The sequence below is a fragment of the Mercurialis annua genome, linkage group LG7 (assembly GCF_937616625.2).
Source record: "Mercurialis annua linkage group LG7, ddMerAnnu1.2, whole genome shotgun sequence".
NCBI lineage: Eukaryota > Viridiplantae > Streptophyta > Magnoliopsida > Malpighiales > Euphorbiaceae > Mercurialis > Mercurialis annua.
In genome coordinates this window covers 18,635,066-18,643,974 of record NC_065576.1, presented here as the reverse complement: position 1 = coordinate 18,643,974, position 8,909 = coordinate 18,635,066, and positions in this window count along the sequence as shown.

Genomic DNA, 8,909 nt, shown 5'->3' with positions numbered 1-8,909 from the left:
ATCCAAACGTTCCCCCATTTTAGCGATTTAAGCCAAACCTTTAAAATGTTACGAAACAAATCCAAACGTTTCACCTTTTTAGCTATTTATGCCAAACGTTTACAAACGTTACGAAACAAATCCAAACGTTTCACCTTTTTAGCGATTGAAGTCAAACATTTACAAATGTTACAAACAAATCCAAACGTTTCACCTTTTTAGCGATTTAAGCCAAACGTTTACAAAAGTTACGAAACAAATCCAAACATTTCACGTTTTTAGCGATTTAAGCAAAACGTTTACAAAGATTACGAAACAAATCCAAATGTTTCACATTTTTAGCGATTTAAACCAAACATTTACAAACGTTACGAAACAAATCCAAGCGTTTCCCCTTTTTTGCAATTTGAGCCAAACGTTTATAAACGTTAGGAAACAAATCCAAGCGTTTTACCTTTTTAGCAATTTAAGCCAAACGTTTACAAACCTTACGAAACAAATCCAAGTTTATCAACTATTTAGCAATTTAACCCAAATTTTTACAAATGTTACGAAAAAAATCCAAGCGTTTCTCCTTCTTTGCGATTTAAGCCAAACGTTTACAAACGTTACGAAGCAAATCAAAGTGTTTCACCTTTTTAGCAATTTAACCCAAACGTTTACAAATGTTACGAAACAAATCCAAACGTTTCACCTTTTTAGCAGTATAAGCCAAACGTTTACAAACGTTACCAAACAAATCAAAACGTTTCGCCTTTATAGCGATTTAAGTCAAACGTTTACAAACGTTATGAAACAAATCCAAACGTTTCACCTTTTTAGCGATTTATGCCAAACGTATATAAACGTTACGAAACAAAATTAAACGTTCAAAACGTTATGAAACAAAACCAAGCATTTCACCTTTTTAGCTATTTAAGCCAAACGTTTATCAACGTTACGAAACAAATCTAAGCGTTTCACCTTTTTATCAATTTAAGCCAAATGTTTACAAACGTTCCGAAACAAATCCAAGCGTTTCACCTTTTTAGTAATTTAAGCCAAACGTTTACAAACGTTACGAAACAAATCCAAGCGTTTCACCTTTTAAGCAATGTAAGCCAAACGTTTACAAACATTACGAAAGAAATCCAAATGTTTCACCTTTTTAGTGATTTAAGCCGAACGTTTACAAACGTTACAAAACAATACCAAACATTTTACCTTTTTTGTAATTTATGCCAAATGTTTACAAACGTTATGAAACAAATCCAAACGTTTCCCCATTTTAGCAATTTAAGCCAAACGTTTAAAACGTTACGAAACAAATCCAAACATTTCACTTTTTTAGCGATTTATGCTAAACGTTTCACCTTTTTAGCGATTGAAGACAAACGTTTACAAACGTTACGAAACAAACCCAAACGTTTCCCCTTTTTAGCGATTTAAGCCAAACGTTTAAAAAGGTTACGAAATAAATCCAAGAGTTTCACTTTTTTAGCAATTTAAGCCAAACGTTTACAAACAATACGAAACAAATCCAACCTTTTCACCTTTTTAACAATTGCAGCCAAACCTTTACAAACGTTACGAAACAAATCCAAACATTTCACCTTTTTAGCTATTTAAGCAAAACGTTATGAAACAAATACAAACGTTTCACCTTTTTAGCGAATTAAGCCAAACGTTACAAACGTTACAACACAAATCCAAACGTTTCACCTTTTTAGCGATTTAAGCAAAACGTTTACAAACGTTACGAAACAAATCTAAACGTTTCACCTTTTTAGCGATTTAAGCCAAACATTTACAAACGTTACGAAACAAATCCAAACAATTCGCCTTTTAGCAATTTAAGCCAAATGTTTCCAAACGTTAAGAAACAAATCAAAACGTTTCCCCTTTTAGCGATTTAAGCCAAACGTTTACAAACGTTACGAAACAAAACCGAACGTGTAAAACATTACGAAAAAAATCCAGACGTTTCACATTTTTAGCGATTTAAGCCAAACATTTACAAATGTTACGAAACAAAACAAAACGTTTAAAACGTTACGAAACAAATACACGTTTCACATTTTGAGCGATTTAAGCCAAACCTTTACAAACGTTACGAAACTAAACCAAGCGTTTCACCTTTTAAGCAATTTAAGCCAAGCTTTACGAAACTAATCTAAGCGTTTCACATTTTTAGCAATTTCAGACGAATGTTTACAAACGTTCCAAACAAATCGAAGCGTTTCAACTCTTTAGTAATTTAAGCCAAACTTTATAAAACAAATCCAAGCGTTTCACCTTTTTAGCAATTTAAGCTAAACGTTACGAAACAAATCCAAACGTTTCACCTTTTTAGCGATTTAAGCCAAACGTTTACAAACGTTACAAAACAAATCCAGACGTTTCACCATTTTAGCGATTTAAGCCAAACATTTACAAATGTTACGAAACAAATCCAAATGTTTTACCTTTTTAGCCATTTAAGCCTAACGTTTACAAACATTTCAAAACAAATCCAAACATTGATCCTTTTCAGTGATTTAAGCCAAAAGTTTACAAACGTTACGAAACAAATCCAAACATTGAACCTTTTTAGCAATTTTAAGCCAAACGTTTACAAACGTTACAAAACAAATCCAAAGGTTTCACCTTTTTAGCGATTTAAGCCAAACATTTATAAAAGTTACAAAACAAAACCAAACGTTTCAAACGTTAAGAAACAAATCGAAACGTTTCACATTTTTAGTGATTTAAGCCAAACCTTTACAAATGTTACGAAACAAAACCAAGCGTTTTACCTTTTTAGCAATTTAAGCCAAACGTTTACAAACGTTACGGAACAAATCCAAACGTTTCAACTTTTTTGAGATTTAAGCTAAACCTTTACAAACATTACGAAACAAATCCAAACGCTTCACCTTCTTAGCGATTTAAGCCAAACGTTTACAAACGTTATGAAATTTAACGCAAACGCTTACAAACTTTACAAAACAAATCCAAGTGTTTCACCTTTGTAGCAATTTAAGCCAAACGTTTACAAACGTTACGAAACAAATCCAAGGGTTTAACATTTTTAGGAATTTCAACAAAACATTTACAAAAGTTACAAAACAAATCCAAGCGTTTCACCGTTTTAGCAATTTTAACAAACATTTAAAAACGTTACGAAACAAATCCTAACGTTTCACCTTTTTAGCGATTTAAGCCGAATATTTACAAACATTACGAAACAAATCCAAACGTTTCACCTTTTTAGCGATTTAAGCCGAAGGTTTACAAAAAGTTCAAAACAAATCCAAACGTTTCCCCTTTTTAGCGATTTAAGAAAAACGTTTAAAACATTACGAAAAAAATCCAAATGTTTCCCCTTTTTAGCAATTTATGCCAAACGTTTACAAACGTTACGAAACAAACCCAAACGTTTCCCTTTTTTAGTGATTTAAGCCACACGTTTACAAATGTTAGGAAGCAAATCCAAAAGTTTCAGCTTTTTAGCGATTTAATCCAAACGTTTACAAAGGTTACGAAACAAATCCAAGAGTTTCACCTTTTTAACAATTTAAGCCAAACGTTTACAAACGTTACTAAACAAATCCAAACGCTTCACCTTTTTAACAATTTAAGCCAAACGTTTACAAACGTTACGCAACAAATCCAAACGTTTCACCTTTTTATCGATTTAAACCAAACATTTTGAAACAAATCCAAACGTTTCCCCTTTTTAGCAAATTAAGCCAAACGTTTACAAATGTTACAAAACAAATCCAAACATTTCACCTTTTTAGCGATTTAAGCCAAACGTTACGAAACAAATCCAAACGTTTCACCTTTTTTGCGAATTAAGCCAAACGTTTACAAACGTTACAAAACAAATCCAAATGTTTCACCTTTTTAGCGATTTAAGCAAAACATTTACAAACGTTACGAAACAAATCCAAACGATTCGCCTTTTTAGCAATTTAAGCCAAACGTATCCAAACGTTACGAAACAAAACCAAACGTTTCCCCTATTAGCGATTTAAGCCAAACGTTTACAAACGTTACGAAACAAAACCAAACTTTTATATCTTTACGAAACAAATCTAGACGTTTCACATTTTTAGTGATTCAAGCCAAACATTTACAAACGTTACGAAACAAAACAAAACGTTTAAAACGTTACAAAACAAATCCAAACATTTCACATTTTTAGCAATTTAAGCCAAACCTTACAAACGTTACGAAACTAAGCCAAGCGTTTCACCTTTTAAGCAATTTAAACCAAACATTTGCAAACGTTACGAAACTAATCCAAGCATTTCACCTTTTTAGAAATTTAAGCCAAATGTTTACAAACGTTCCGAAACAAATCAGAGCGTTTCACCTTTTTAGTAATTTATGCCAAATCTTTACAAACGTTACAAAACAAATCCAAGCGTTTCACCTTTTTAGCAATTTAAGTTAAACGTTTACAAACATTACAAAACAAATCCAAACGTTTCACCTTTTTAGCGATTCAAGCCAAACGTTTACAAACGTTATAAAAAAAATTCCAAACGTTTCACCTTTTTAGCTATTTAAGCCAAACATTTACAAACGTTACAAAACAAATCCAAACGTTTTACCTTTTTAGCAATTTAAGCCAAACGTTTACAAGCGTTACAAAACATATCCAACATTGAACCTTTTTAGTGATTTAAGCCAAAAGTTTACAAACGTTACGAAACAAATCCAAACATTTCTCCTTTTTAGCAATTTAATCCAAACGTTTACAAACGTTACTAAACAAATCCAAGCGTTTCACCTTTTAAGCGATTTAAGCCGAACGTTTACAAAGGTTACGAAACAAATCCAAATGTTTCACATTTTTAGCAATTTAAGCAAAACGTTTACCAACTTTACGAAACAAATCCAAATGTTTCACCTTTTTTGCAATCTAAGCCAAACGTTTATAAACGTTACGAAACAAATCCAAATGTTTCACCTTTTTAGCAATTTAAGCCAAACGTTTACAAAAGTTACGAAATAAATCCAGGCGTTTTACCTTTTTAGCAATTTAAGCCAAACGTTTGCAAAAATTACGAAACAAATCTAAACGTGTCACCTTTTTAGCGATTTAAGCCAAACCCTTACAAACGTTACAAAACAAATCCAGATGTTCCACCTTTTTAGCGATTTAAGTCAAACATTTAAAATTGTTACGAAACAAATCCAAACGTTTTACCTTTTTAGCCATTTAAGCCTAACGTTTACAAACGTTACAAAACAAATCCAAACATTGAACCTTTTTAGTGATTTAAGCCAAAAGTTTACAAACGTTACGAAACAAATCCAAACATTGAACCTTTTTAGCAAATTAAGCCAAACATTTACAAACTTTACAAAACAAATCCAAAGGTTTCACCTTTTTAGCGATTTAAGCCAAACGTTTACAAAAGTTACGAAACAAAACAAAACGTTTAAAACGTTAAGAAACAAATCGAAACGTTTCACATTTTTAGCGATTTAAGCCAAACCTTTACAAATGTTACGAAACAAAACCAAGCATTTTACCTTTTTAGCAATTTAAGCCAAACGTTTTACAAACGTTACAGAACAAATCCAAACGTTTCAACTTTTTTGAGATTTAAGCTAAACGTTTACAAACACTACGAAACAAATCCAAACGCTTCACCTTTTTAGCGATTTAAGCCAAACGTTTACAAACATTATGAAACAAATAAAAAAAAATCGCCTTTTTAGAAATTTAAGTCAAACGCTTACAAACTTTACAAAACAAATCCAAGTGTTTCACCCTTTTAGCAATTTAAGCCAAACGTTTACAAACGTTACGAAACAAATCCAAGCGTTTAACATTTTTAGGAATTTCACCCAAACGTTTACAAATGTTACAAAAAAAATCCAAGCGTTTCACCTTTTTAGCAATTTAAGCCAAACATTTAAAAACGTTACGAAACAAATCCCAACGTTTCACCTTTTTAGCGATTTAAGCAGAATATTTACAAACATTACGAAACAAATCCAAATGTTTCACCTTTTTAGCGATTTAAGCCGAAGGTTTACAAAAAGTTCAAAACAAATCCAAACTTTTCCCCTTTTTAGCGATTTAAGCAAAACGTTTAAAACGTTACGAAACAAATCCAAATGTTTCCCCTTTTTAGCAATTTATGCCAAACGTTTACAAACGTTACGAAACAAACCCAAACGTTTCACCTTTTTAGTGATTTAAACCAAACGTTTACAAACGTTAGGCAGCAAATCCAAAAGTTTCACCTTTTTAGCGATTTAAGCCAAACGTTTACAAAGGTTACGAAACAAATCCAAGAGTTTCACCTTTTTAGCAATTTAAGCCAAACATTTTCAACCGTTACTAAACAAATCCAAACGCTTCACCTTTTTAACAATTTAAGCCAAACGTTTACAAACGTTACGCAACAAATCCAAACGTTTCACCTTTTTATCGATTTAAGCCAAATATTACGAAACAAATCCAAACGTTTCACCTTTTTAGCAAATTAAGCCAAACGTTTACAAATATTACAAAAGAAATCCAAACGTTTCACCTTGTTAGAGATTTAAGCCAAACGTTTACAAACTTTACAAAACAAATCCAGACGTTTCACCTTTTTAGCGATTTAAGCCAAACATTTATAAATGTTACGAAACAAATCCAAACGTTTTACCTTTTTAGCCATTTAAGCCTAACGTTTACAAACGTTACAAAACAAATCCAAACATTGAACCTTTTTAGTGATTTAAGCCAAAAGTTTACAAACGTTACGAAACAAATCCAAACATTGAACCTTTTTAGCAAATTAAGCCAAACATTTACAAACTTTACAAAACAAATCCAAAGGTTTCACCTTTTTAGCGATTTAAGCCAAACGTTTACAAAAGTTACGAAACAAAACAAAACGATTAAAACGTTAAGAAACTAATCGAAACGTTTCACATTTTTAGCGATTTAAGCCAAACCTTTACAAATGTTATGAAACAAAACCAAGCATTTTACCTTTTTAGCAATTTAAGCCAAACGTTTTACAAACGTTACAGAACAAATCCAAACGTTTCAACTTTTTTGAGATTTAAGCTAAACGTTTACAAATACTACGAAACAAATCCAAACGCTTCACCTTTTTAGCGATTTAAGCCAAACGTTTACAAACATTATGAAACAAATCAAAAAAATCGCCTTTTTAGAAATTTAAGCCAAACGCTTACAAACTTTACAAAACAAATCCAAGTGTTTCACCCTTTTAGCAATTTAAGCCAAACGTTTACAAACGTTACGAAACAAATCCAAGTGTTTAACATTTTTAGGAATTTCACCCAAACGTTTACAAATGTTACAAAACAAAATCCAAGCGTTTCACCTTTTTAGCAATTTAAGCCAAACATTTAAAAACGTTACGAAACAAATCCCAACGTTTCACCTTTTTAGCGATTTAAGCAGAATATTTACAAACATTACGAAACAAATCCAAACGTTTCACCTTTTTAGCGATTTAAGCCGAAGGTTTACAAAAAGTTCAAAACAAATCCAAACTTTTCCCCTTTTTAGCGATTTAAGCAAAACGTTTAAAACGTTACGAAACAAATCCAAACGTTTCCCCTTTTTAGCAATTTATGCCAAACGTTTACAAACGTTACGAAACAAACCCAAACGTTTCACCTTTTTAGTGATTTAAGCCAAACGTTTACAAACGTTAGGCAGCAAATCCAAAAGTTTCACCTTTTTAGCGATTTAAGCCAAACGTTTACAAAGGTTACGAAACAAATCCAAGAGTTTCACCTTTTTAGCAATTTAAGCCAAACATTTTCAACCGTTACTAAACAAATCCAAACGCTTCACCTTTTTAACAATTTAAGCCAAACGTTTACAAACGTTACGCAACAAATCCAAACGTTTCACCTTTTTATCGATTTAAGCCAAATATTACGAAACAAATCCAAACGTTTCACCTTTTTAGCAAATTAAGCCAAACGTTTACAAATATTACAAAAGAAATCCAAACGTTTCACCTTGTTAGAGATTTAAGCCAAACGTTTACAAACTTTACAAAACAAATCCAGACGTTTCACCTTTTTAGCGATTTAAGCCAAACATTTATAAATGTTACGAAACAAATCCAAACGTTTTACCTTTTTAGCCATTTAAGCCTAACGTTTACAAACGTTACAAAACAAATCCAAACATTGAACCTTTTTAGTGATTTAAGCCAAAAGTTTACAAACGTTACGAAACAAATCCAAACATTGAACCTTTTTAGCAAATTAAGCCAAACATTTACAAACTTTACAAAACAAATCCAAAGGTTTCACCTTTTTAGCGATTTAAGCCAAACGTTTACAAAAGTTACGAAACAAAACAAAACGATTAAAACGTTAAGAAACAAATCGAAACGTTTCACATTTTTAGCGATTTAAGCCAAACCTTTACAAATGTTACGAAACAAAACCAAGCATTTTACCTTTTTAGCAATTTAAGCCAAACGTTTTACAAACGTTACAGAACAAATCCAAACGTTTCAACTTTTTTGAGATTTAAGCTAAACGTTTACAAATACTACGAAACAAATCCAAACGCTTCACCTTTTTAGCGATTTAAGCCAAACGTTTACAAACATTATGAAACAAATCAAAAAAATCGCCTTTTTAGAAATTTAAGCCAAACGCTTACAAACTTTACAAAACAAATCCAAGTGTTTCACCCTTTTAGCAATTTAAGCCAAACGTTTACAAACGTTACGAAACAAATCCAAGTGTTTAACATTTTTAGGAATTTCACCCAAACGTTTACAAATGTTACAAAACAAAATCCAAGCGTTTCACCTTTTTAGCAATTTAAGCCAAACATTTAAAAACGTTACGAAACAAATCCCAACGTTTCACCTTTTTAGCGATTTAAGCAGAATATTTACAAACATTACGAAACAAATCCAAACGTTTCACCTTTTTAGCGATTTAAGCCGAAG